Genomic DNA, 12110 nt, shown 5'->3' on the forward strand with positions numbered 1-12110 from the left:
ATGTAATATGCAAAATGACAATGCTTTTCTGTTTTTAAATTTACATTTGCCATCACATTTGTGCAACGTTTGGTGCAAAATTAAAATTAAATTATATAATTTACATTTGCCATTTCATACACTAGTTTTAATATGTAAATTTAATACATATTTTAACACTTTATAAGTTGCAAATTTAAAATGTATTACAGATATGATTAGATATGTTTAACATTTTCAAGCAAAAACATTTAAATGTTATTTTTCTTAATTGCATTTACACTCACAGTTAAGACACTTGCGACTGCATTTTCATTAAATGTCCCACAATGAATGTAGCAAAATTCAATGTGCAAATTGAAAATACATTCCGAGCTGATCACGCCAAGTTAGGGTTAGGGATATATCAAATATTGCGATATATATTGATATTGAATTATTATCCAGCCCTAATTCCATGTTAATTGGGGTCACTCCAACCCGTGGACATGAAAAACAACCCACGGAAACAGTGTTAAAGTAGCCCAATTCTGCGGTCTTAGCAACACTGGTTTTAAGTTCTGTGATCAGCCATGTTAGTGATCACCCTAGAAGCGTCCAACCAAAATATAATAAAAGTAAGAAAATTCAACAATAACATCTTTTTCCAGAATCAACCAGTTATTTTGCTCTGGATATTATTACACATCAACCTCATTCCAAAGAGAGAAAATATTTTTATAAATGGCCGGAGTGCGACATCAGAATCAAAATTAAGGAGTACAATCAGACTTAAAGTAAAAGAGGATAATTAAATGTCTAGAAAGTAATAATATAAATGACCAATGATCAATTGGCATTCCAACCTAAAACTCAGGGTCATGGTAAGAGTTTAATTGAGATTGTAAATGAGGTTGCAAAATGAAAAGACCGAACACGCACAAAACCTTCAATTACGTGGACCTTACCCTGTCCATAGGTGAAGTGAATATCGTTAATCATCTCCTAAAAACCAATAGGTCTATGTGGCACCAATGTTCTGTCAATGACGCTGAACAGGTGGAACAACTCAGGCAGGACACAATCAACATCAAACAGATCAACAACACAGCCCTTCCTGGCAAATTGAAGTTGTGGTGCTTCCATTTTGGGCTGCTACCCCGTCTAATGTGGACAATTAAATTTACATGGCCCACTGTCCCACGTCAGTCGAGTGGAGAGACTGGTGAATGCCCCAAGTAAGGAAATTGGCCAAGATGCATGAGCAGTGTAGGACTGTATGTGAACGAAGCTCGCTCTTTACCTATATCAGGCCTGGTGGAAGAGGACAAATGTGCCAAAGTACGGCTGGAGTTGACACTGAGTCCCAGGATCCCTTGGTACGTGGTGCTGCTCCCACTTTGGCAACTGGGAGAAAATGTAAGCCGGGCGCAACAGTAGCAGACGCAAAGGCCGCCCTCTGACATCGGGATGTAGTGGGGCTTGTCCAAAAGGGTAGAGGAGGCTTTGGGTTAGGAACAACAACATCCACAAGGGAAAAGGCTACTCCAACCGAGCGGCATCATATGGTAATGATAGAGGTGCGGTGCCAGGGGGTAGTTGCGTGCTGCGCTGTGCTTCACAATCTCGCTATTCTCAACGGGGACATAGTTGAAGATTAGGAACAATCTGGCTGCTGCGGTGTCTGCTCTGATCATCCGTGTGCCTGCTCTCCATGAGCACGATTACCTATAAAACATTTAAAAATATTAAAATGTTTTACAATTCATGTTGTCAGCAATCCATTTCTTGTCAAATGTCATTTCATATGTTTACAATTACATGCAAATTTTTGTTATAGCTGTTTTTCTTTTGTGGTGTAGTAGGCTAAGGCTAAACCACTGAACTGGTAAGCAGAAGGTTGCTAGTCGATCTCCACAGCCGTCACCACCAGTGTGTCCTTGAGCAAGGCTCTTTTCTCCAGGTTACTCTGGGGTCATTGTCCCTGTAATAAATGCACTGCTTAGTCACTTTGGATAAAAGCATCTATCAAACAGTGCCTGAACGCGTTCATTGAACAATAGTTCATGAACTCATTCATATTTTGGGCGAACCTGAACTGAACGTACTGTATTACTGCCTGATGAATGTTACTGTGAACTCGTTCATTCTTAGAGCTGCCAACTCTCACGCTTTCGCCGTGTGACACACGGTTTTGCCTGTTTTCACACACACTCACGCCACACATCCAATTTCTCACGCAAAAACAAAAGAAATCCGATCTTCAAACTTCCCGACCGTAGATGGCGCTGATGAGCGCCACTGAACCCTATGCGCTGCACCCATATATGCTGCTGTGCACCCCGAAGTTAGCGAAAGAAGAAAAGATACCGCGAAAGACAACGGGAGAAACTACCTCGAGAAGTCTGATGATGAGATCAGGTATGTAACAATGAAATGTTGTCCAATTGACTCACTCTCTTAAACTTTAAATCTTGAAAGAAAGTATTTGTTTGTGTTTGTGCTTGTGCATGTGTCTGTGAACATGAGGGAATAAACTCAGCTGTTATGACAGCTGAGTTTATTCATTCATGTTCACAGACACAAATGTTCACAGCACACAAACAAGCAGCAGGATAGCACCTTGTTAACCTCTTAGTATACAGATGAAACTTGAAAATGTTTTATATCGTGCAAAAGTTCATTTATTTCAGTAATTCAACTTAAAAGGTGAAATAGACTCATTACATGCAAAGTGAGATATTTCAAGCCATTATTTGTTATAATTTTGATGATTATGGCTTACAGCTATGAAAACCTTTTCACAATATTCTACTTTTGAATATGGGGTTTTCATAAGCTGTAAGCCATAATCATCAAAAAACAGCACTTCGAACAGGTAATATGTATTCAAAAGAATTTAACACAAATATGGGAACTTTGTGCGATAGAAGTAGGCTTGTTTTTGTAACTGAGAGTAGAGTTATTAAACCAACAAGACCATGAATTCTTTAAGGTTTCATAGATGTCCCGTAAGAGACCTTTGCCAGGACAAAAGCGGAACCTTTTATTTTATTTAAAGAACCAGCCAAGTGAGAAAAGACAGACAAACACACTGTCAGAACAGCCAGAATGACTGATAGAAACGACAGGACAGACAGAGGAGCAACACACAGGACAGACTCACAAACACGTAGAGGAGCAACAGACAGGACAGATAGACGCACATGCAGAGGAGCAACAGACAGGACAGATAGACGCACATGCAGAGGAGCAACAGACAGGACAGATAGACGCACATGCAGAGGAGCAACAGACAGGACAGATGGACGCACATGCAGAGGAGCAACAGACAGGACAGATAGACGCACATGCAGAGGAGCAACAGACAGGACAGATGGACGCACATGCAGAGGGGCAACAGACAGGACAAATAGAACGACCAACAGGGCAGATGGAAGAAGACACAGAGGCACAGACAGAAGAGACCCCCCCAATCCAACAGCAGGGCCAGAATAGTCGTGCTCTGGCTGGAGCAGCAACATATAGATCCATTTTCAAAAATGAGTGGACCTCTTCATGGTCATTTATTACCAGAGGAAGCCTCAAGACGCACTACTGGTGTGCAGTCTGCCGTATTGAAAACTCATGTTGCCACCAGGGTGTGGCAGATGTAGTGCGCCACATAAAAAGCAAAGGCCACCAAGAAAAGACACGGGCTCTCCAGTCCACATCCACAATATCTCAATATGCAATGCCTGTTCCCTCTGTTGGGGGGATGTCTGCACAAGAGTTTAAGGTTTGATAGGTGTAATGGTCCTGTCAAGGTTCAGTCAAGAGTTTTGTGTTATAGTTGATCACAGTAAAGTCATGGTTGATAGTTTTGACTAATTAGTTTGTATTTCAGTGTAGCACAGTCCAGGTTTCTTAATTTGAGATCTTAGTTGCTGAATGTGTTTTTTTTACCATTATCGCAGGTGTCTATATGAAATAAACTATGGTCGTTTGGGAGGATTAATATTTTTTAATTTCTTACAGACAAGAAGGACTGAGGTCAAAGTGACAGCTGGGTTGGTAGTTCACAACGTCCCGCTAGCCTTTGCGGACCACCTGGGGCCTCTCCTAAAAGAATGTTTCGGAGATTCGAAGACAGCGCAGGAGTACAGGTGTGCCAGGACTAAGTCATCTTGCATTACCAATGAAGCACTTGCACCATATTTCACACAGGAGCTTGTGAAGGAGATGCAAAAAGCCCCGTATACCCTTGTTACGGATGGGTCGAATGACACTGGTATTTCCCAAACTATTTGAGATTTTTCACCTCTGCTAAACATTTACTTTGTGTATTTTTAAACATCTAACAACATGAACATCTGTATGATTCTAACTTGTAATTATTATAGGAGTGGAAAATATGAACCCGCTTACTGTCCAGGTCTTCATTGGCAGCAAAGTTGTTTTTAAGTATGTGCACAACAAGTTGGACGAGATGTGGGACAGCAAGTGAGATCTTCACCAAAATTAACTCCACCTTAGAGGAGCATGGCATCCCTTGGGAGAACTGCATTGGTCTCTCAGTCGACAATTGCTGTGAACATTGGATCTCGTAAATCCATTGCCTCTAGGGTCCTCCAGAAGCATCCCAACACCTATATTCATGGTTGTCCTTGTCATGTAGCACATAACACCACCAAAGCTGCAGGAGTGGGATTTTTTGAAGTGAGTTAATTTATCTTTACATGTAACTTTTTTTATCCTAATTCGTGCATTGACTGAATGTGTTATGATTTGATTAATGCATTGCAGGTGTCCGGTTTTGATTTAGAGGATATGGTAGTGGACATCGGTTACTGGTTCAAGGGTAGCACAAATCGAAAAGGATACCTGACAGGTATGCATGTTTGATACTATTATAAGTGTAATATTAAAATGCTGAGCTGTAGAAAATATATGATATGGAATTAAATGTCTGAAACAGAGTTTTGTGAGCTCCATGAAGCGGAGTACATGGAGGTCCTCCTGCATATCTTGGTTGGTTGGCTAAGCCTTGAACGTTGTGTGACCAGGATCCTGAGGCTGTATGAACCTCTGGCCAGCTACTACAAATCTGCTAGTATGGTCATCAATTTTCAATTTCATTATGCAACAACTACATGGATTGTTAGTCACATACTTGTATTAATGACAACCTCTTGTTTTGTGTTATTTATTGATTGATTCAAGATGAAAATCAGGCCAGGTTCAAGAGGCTTGTGCAAACATTCACTGAACCCATGACAGAAGTGTACCTGCTGTTTTTACAAGCCACCATACCAACTTTCACTTCTTTCAACTTGCTTCTTCATAGAGAGCAGTCGTCAATATTTTTGTTACAAGATGAGGTGGGATTGGATTTTGCTGTTTTTTCCATTCTGTGTTTCTTGCTGATATCTGCAGGGATCTTCTAAAACAGGTTTCACCTACTATTTTTGTAAATGTCTGTTATAGATGGTGAAATTTGTACGCAAGCTATGTTCCAAGTTTATGGTTCCAGCAGCTCTGCAGGGCCATGAGGAGCCTTGTGAAATTGCCTTTAAAGAGAAGGCAAACCATTTACCAGGTTAGTGTTTGACTATTATTATGATCAAACACTGTGATATGTGATATTTAGCCTTATACCTAGCCTTTTGCCACTTCATGAGTAGAAACCTAGTAAGGTTTGTGGTAGTCCTTCCATTAACCGTGAGCTTCTGGTTGGATTTCTTGCCCTATGTGTCTAGCTGATATTGCCGCATCAGCATGTTAAACCATTTATGTTAACCTGATAAGCTGTATCTGTGACAGGAAGAAAGTTGAACATTGGGTTCACTAAACTTAACAGATTACTCAACGAGGGTGACATCACACCACAGCAGGTGGATTCATTCCATGAAGCTGTGTTGTGTTTCCTGACAAGTGCTGTGGACTATGCACTTAAAGGGGTCATATAATGGTACATGCACTTTTACAAGTTGATTGTACTGCAATGTGTGTTGGCAGTGCCTGTACACAACCATCATATAATGATACAAATCCATCCAGTGTTTTTGTTTTAATCTCCTTATATGTATTCCCCTGTCTCAAATCAAGCCGTTTCACCGTGTGACGTCACACGGCGCATGACGCCCCTCCCACGGTTGTTGATTGACAGCAGTGGCTGAGTTTTGTTTACAATGGGAATATTCCCCACGATCAATGTAAATGCGTTCATGTTTGCGCGAATCATTTCTCACCAGACTGCTTTTTAAACGAGGGTCAGTATGAAGCTGGTTTTGCTAAGAAGCTGCTCCTGAAAACAGAATCGGTAACAACTATTCGTGTTCCTGCTGCACCTCCTGAAGAAGTGAGTATAACGTTTTATTAACCTTTTACGATACATATTAATCTTTGCAAATCGCTTGCACGCTTCACGATGAATGCGGCTAATGTTTACACTCAGGGTACATTACAGCATGTATTCTATGTAACGTTACGACGTTCACAATATAATTCATAATCCCACGTTTATAATGAACAATGCGTTATGGTTATTGTGTTATTAAAAACTGTGTACGCAGGTGTTACAGTTAACGTGCTAACACTAAGTAAAACATAAAACATTTTCGTACTGCACGAAACATAAACATACAACAAATTCTTAGGTATCCTTCAACTACTGCTTGAATCATTACTGACATGACAGGACATCTTTCAGTCACGATAGTTGTACCGAACACTAAGATAACGTTACACATCACTGACAAGCCTACATTTACCAAAAAAAAGTTTTTCAACATAAATCTGTCTACAAACTAACCTATACAGTAAACACATAGCGTTTGTATCCCACTACTCTACCCTGACAGTACATACAAAAATAGATCAAAGTGACATTACGTTTTTGACATTACGTTAACCAACCATTCAGAAACGTCCTGTTCGAGCCTTAATGGTCGAAGTTCTTCGGGGCCGTCATCTTGTTCCGGGTCCGACTCCGGTTCAAATTGGTATGGCAACTCTACAGATGTGTCCTCAGAGACTCCCGCTGCCATTCTTTCGCCAAAATATACCCTCAACTGTTGTCAAGGCAACACTCCATGTGCGGTTGTGTCAAAAACGTCCCAAAGAACAGAGGGGCGGAGTCAGCAAGCTCATTATCATTTAAAGGCATATACACTGAAACGGCGTGCTGAAAACAGAGCTGTTTTTGAGCAGGTAACATTAGTGCTTTCTTTAAATACTAATGATAATTTTTAATAAAAGTATATTACAAAGTTTTCATTTAGACCCTAAAGATTCATATTAACTCGTACAAAAATGGCATTATATGACCCCTTTAACTGTGCGTTCACACCGGACGCGAATAGCGCGTCAAATTCGCATCTACCGCGTCTAGTTTGACGCTTGACCACTTTGTGTTAATTCGCGCGTCAAGAGTGAAACTGACGCGCATAAATTTCGCTTCAAACTTTTGTTTTTTACGCGCGTCAGTTTCACTCTTGACACGCGTATTAACACAAAGTGGTCAAGCGTCAAACTAGACGCGGTAGACGCGAATTTGACGCGCTATTCACTAGACGCGAATTTGACGCGAAAGTCACGCGCGTCAGAGGCAAAAGTTTCGAACCCCGTTGGCGGCCATCTTTTTACAAGATGTTTGTTGTTGATCGGTCATTTATCGAGAGAGTCACCGCTCTGTATTTGCTCTGGAGAACAGAACAGCGGCGTAGGGATCATCATCGCCGTATTTGGGTCCACCAGACCCTTCGGAGGCAAACCCAGTTCGGCGAGTTTCACCATTTGCTCCAGGAGCTGCGCCTGGATGACGGCCGCTTTCAGCGGTACTTCCGCCTGTCCCGCGCCCAGTTTGATGACCTGTTGTCCCGCATCGGAGCGAGGATCACCCTCCAGGACACCAACTACAGGCGCTCTATCCCGGCTGCGGAGCGCCTGTCCATCTGTCTTCGGTTAGTAAATGTATATGATATTTTAAATACAGTATATTCAATATGCTAACATATGCTATCAATGTTTTTTTTAAACTGTGGTACGGTTGGCGCTCTTTCTAGTGATACTCAGTTAACTGACATAAATATTCTCTTGGCAGACGTGATACTGTCATGTTTCTCTGTATAAACACAGTGATCTTTATAGTGATTCTGAGTTAACTGCTATAACCTAGACATTAAAATATTCTTGGCATACGTGATACTGTCATGTTTCTCTGTATAAACACAGTAATCTTTCTAGTGATACTGAACCTAGAAATTAAAATATTCTCATGGCAGATGTGATACTGTCATGTTTATCTGTATAAACACAGTAATCTTTCTAGTGATACTGAGTTAACTGCTATAACCAAGACATTAACCTAGAAATTAAATATCTCTATCTGTAAGCAATATGTAGTTCTTGATTATTGTCTATATGTCATGCTTGATTATTGCCATTTTAATATACCATAAACCATTTAATAGTATACCTGTTGATTGTATAGTTTAATATGTAACTACAAGTGTACTTGTAATAATATTTATAACAATGTTTTCTAGGTTTCTTGCCATTGGGGACTCATTCAGGACGATAGCATCCAGCTACCGGGTTGGTGTCTCCACAGTGTGCCAGATCGTCGCCCAGGTAGTGACTGCCATCTGGGACTGCCTTGTGGAGGACTACATAGCTGTGCCCACCACCGATGACTGCAGGTCCATCGCAGAGGGATTTCAGGAGCGGTGGAACTTCCCTCTGTGCGTTGGAGCGGTGGATGGGAAGCATGTGGTGCTGAAGGCACCCCCCAACTCAGGATCCCAGTTCCACAACTACAAGGGAACGTTCTCCATCGTTCTGCTTGCAGTTGTGGATGCGAAGTATCGCTTCCGGGTGATCGATGTTGGGGGGTACGGCAGGACCAGTGACGATGGGATTCTGGCAAACTCCGCCTTTGGACAGGCTTTCCGGGCTGGCACTCTTCATCTGCCTCCTGACCACCCTCTACCTGGTGCTGAAGACAGAGGACCCCAGCCTCATGTCTTCGTGGCTGATGAGGCGTTCCCGCTGCGGAGGAACCTCATGCGGCCCTTCCCTGGACGCACGCTTCCTCCAGAGAGGCGTGTCTTCAATTACCGCCTCTCCAGAGCCAGGCTGGTGGTGGAGAACGCCTTTGGCATCCTCTCCTCACAGTGGAGGATGTACCGCCGCCTCATCGAGGTCCACCCTGAAGTTGCGGAGAAGTGTGTGAAGGCGACGTGTGTTCTCCACAACTTCATGCGGTATTCGGAAGGGAGGGAGGCACCTGGTGTGAGGGGCACAGGGCATGCTGGAGAGGAGCCACTGACAGGTCTGGGTCGAGTTGCAGCCAACAACTCCTCCAGAGAGGCACTCCAGGTGAGGGACTGTCTTCATGGAACACTTCTCGACGGAGGGAGCAGTACCATGGCAGCCGACGGAGTAGCATTTGAAGTCCTCCTCATGATTTCCCCACAACGGCTCTTTTAAGAGCCACCCACAAACCTATAAAGAGCATGTCTTTCTAAAAACAGTTTTCCTCCATTATAATATTTAGTATTTTTTTTTCCAGGTTGTCAGCCTCAGTTCCAGCCTGTCAGGTCCACAACATGCACATGTATTAAGTTTAAACTATGACTAACCTTTACAAAATTACAGGTTTTCCATGTTTGTATACAAGGTAAAATGATTTATTTATTTTGTAATAAATAAATGGAGCCAGCCTCCAAAAGTAATGAACCTTTCTATTTTTTTGTTGTTGGTTGTCTTTACATTAAAATTATCATATAATCTATATTTAGATATGGAATAAATAACATCAAATACTAAATTAAAACATCTTGTATATTAAAAAACAAGTTATGTGATACAAGATTTGCTTTGTTGTGCATAGAACCACACCAGGCATTTAGTCAGATTGTAAAATCATTTATTAAGGGCAATTATATAAAAGAAATAATACGTACAGGAAAAAAATTTTAAAAACAGGAATAAAAAGGACCTCGCTTGGAAGCTGGAAAAGCCCCAGGGAACAGCATGTAGGAGAAGAGGAAGGAGGGCCTTCTGCGTTTCCTGCAGAGCCTGCTGCCTCATTTTATTTTTTACTACTCTGGGGGGGGGGTCAAATTGTTCCAAATTTAGCACAATATAGCTATTTTCCATTGCATAAGTATATAATTTATATTTAAAATGTTCCTTAAGATGAGGCGGCATGCTCTGTACAAAAGGCAGAAGGGATAGGAGGAAGTGCTCGTCTGTGGTTAGTGGCGGTGGCGGTGTGGGGGGTGTTGGAGGTCGCGTCGGAGGTTGCGACAGGAGCGCAAGAAGTCGCTGCTCCACCTCCGACGGACCATCCGGTGACCGCTCACGGGGCCGCCGACGAGCTCTCCTCCTCTGTTGGCCTGTGAAAATAAAAAAATACAACACATGGTGCAATGAGAAGGCAGAAAGATGATACCTGATTTTCATTCTCACAGTGAAGGTTTAAAAAATTGCATTTAAACGACAAAATTGTCTAGATATTGTGAGAATAATATCTGTGCCTGTGAGTGACAGACAGTGCTTAAATGCAAGTGTGATATTGTTTTGAACTTGCTTTAACATATATTAAGTAATTAAAGTTATACTTCAGACATATACGTAGATAAACATTCAAATGAACAGTAGTTAAAATGTATGCAGATGATTGGTTGCATAGACTGCAATGGATTTGTGTCTGCATTCACAAAAAACGTGCATGTAACATGTTGAAATATTGTTTGTACTATTGCCTTCACACACCTCTAGGTTCAGCAGCAGGGGCTGAGGGACCAGGGACTGGGGAGACAGGAGCAGAAGATGGGGTTCTTTGCCCATCCTCACTCTGATATGGCTCTGTCAAGACAATATTAAATGTTAATACGACACACTGGTAACAATACTCAGAGAGATTAAATTTTTTCATCTGTAAACATGACAACATATATGCCTCGTAATGTGTCTATATTAGAAACACACCTGTCACTGTCTCCCCTGATTGTTCGGGGTGTCCCTGGTCCTCGAGGTGGTTGTCCTCTCCGATCCGGGCCTCGACCCCCTCCATGTTACTTGTCGAGGAATCCCAAGATCTGAGAAAACTTCCACCTCTTCCCAGACCCTGCTGCTGACCCACTCCTCTTCTCCATCTCCTTCCTCTTCTCCTTCAGGTACGTGTCCCTGAGGCTTTTCCACTTTTTACGGCAGACATCATCTGAATAAACACATTATCTTGAAAAGCAGTTGTATATTTGCGGGAAAATAGTTGTAAACTAGCAGCACGGCAGCTTGCAAACTGATTAGTAACGTTAGCTCAATAACGTGACTCAAAAGTGAAATTTGTATATTTTACAACGTACCAGGTTGTACAATCTCCTCACTAATCTTCTTCCAAGCGAGGTCCTTTTTGTTCCTGTCTCATAAAAGTAAGAACTTGAGTCAAATAACTCCGGGTGACCACTCACAGCTAAAATTAGTTTCTCCTCCATTTGGAATGAATGACTTTCGAGCGGGAGTTTGTTATGCTATGTCACTTTATGCCACGTGAAGCAAGCAGGCTCCTGTTTGGTTAACGTGGCGCGAATTGACGCAGAAGTTCAGATTTTTCAACTCGGGCGGCAGACGCGAATTCGCGTCAAACGCGTGAATGCACAAATAGCACTAACTAAATCATTCGCGCGTAACGCACTTAACGCGCCATACGCTTAATTCGCGCGAACTTGACGCGCGAATGAGGCGAATTCGCGTCTACCGCGCCGCGCTCTACGCCTCATTCGCGCCGCAGGAATTTTTTACGCGCGTAACGCGTCTTTGCATTGACTTAACATTGAAATCACTCGCGCCTGACGCGCTATTCGCGTCCGGTGTGAACGCACCATAAGAAGCTGCCACTGGAAGAGCCACTGATCAAACATTCAAAATTCGTAGATGTATGGCAGAGGAATGAAAGTGACATCGAAGATGTCCTGTACTTTGTTGAAAGGTTAGTTTTTTTCTCTAATTATTGTCTATCATCTTAGCTAAAATATAAAATACACTGCGTTTTATGATGAGGTATGTTCACTCCTAAACTGCCCATGAGCTATTCTTATGTGGCTTCTCCTCAAAGATGCGTATGAACTGCTGCTAGTTGATGACAATATACCTAAAACTTAACA

General features: G+C 42.1%; 1 long non-coding RNA gene across 2 annotated transcripts; it reads right to left on the minus strand.

Annotated features, from left to right (window-relative positions):
* Positions 1-9737: 9737 nt before the first annotated feature.
* On the minus strand, positions 9738-11003 carry LOC143718398 (uncharacterized). Of its 2 annotated transcripts, XR_013196364.1 has the most exons (3): positions 10936-11003; positions 10720-10812; positions 9738-10340 (listed from the first exon to the last, which is right to left on the minus strand). It is a non-coding gene; the product is annotated as an uncharacterized LOC143718398 (long non-coding RNA). The 2 variants fall into 2 exon arrangements; XR_013196363.1 differs by lacking the exon at positions 9738-10340 and having other exon boundaries at positions 10672-10812.
* Positions 11004-12110: the final 1107 nt, after the last annotated feature.

The sequence above is a fragment of the Siphateles boraxobius genome, unplaced genomic scaffold (assembly GCF_051911475.1).
Source record: "Siphateles boraxobius isolate OS27281-9 unplaced genomic scaffold, OSU_SipBor_1 61, whole genome shotgun sequence".
Taxonomy (NCBI): domain Eukaryota; kingdom Metazoa; phylum Chordata; class Actinopteri; order Cypriniformes; family Leuciscidae; genus Siphateles; species Siphateles boraxobius.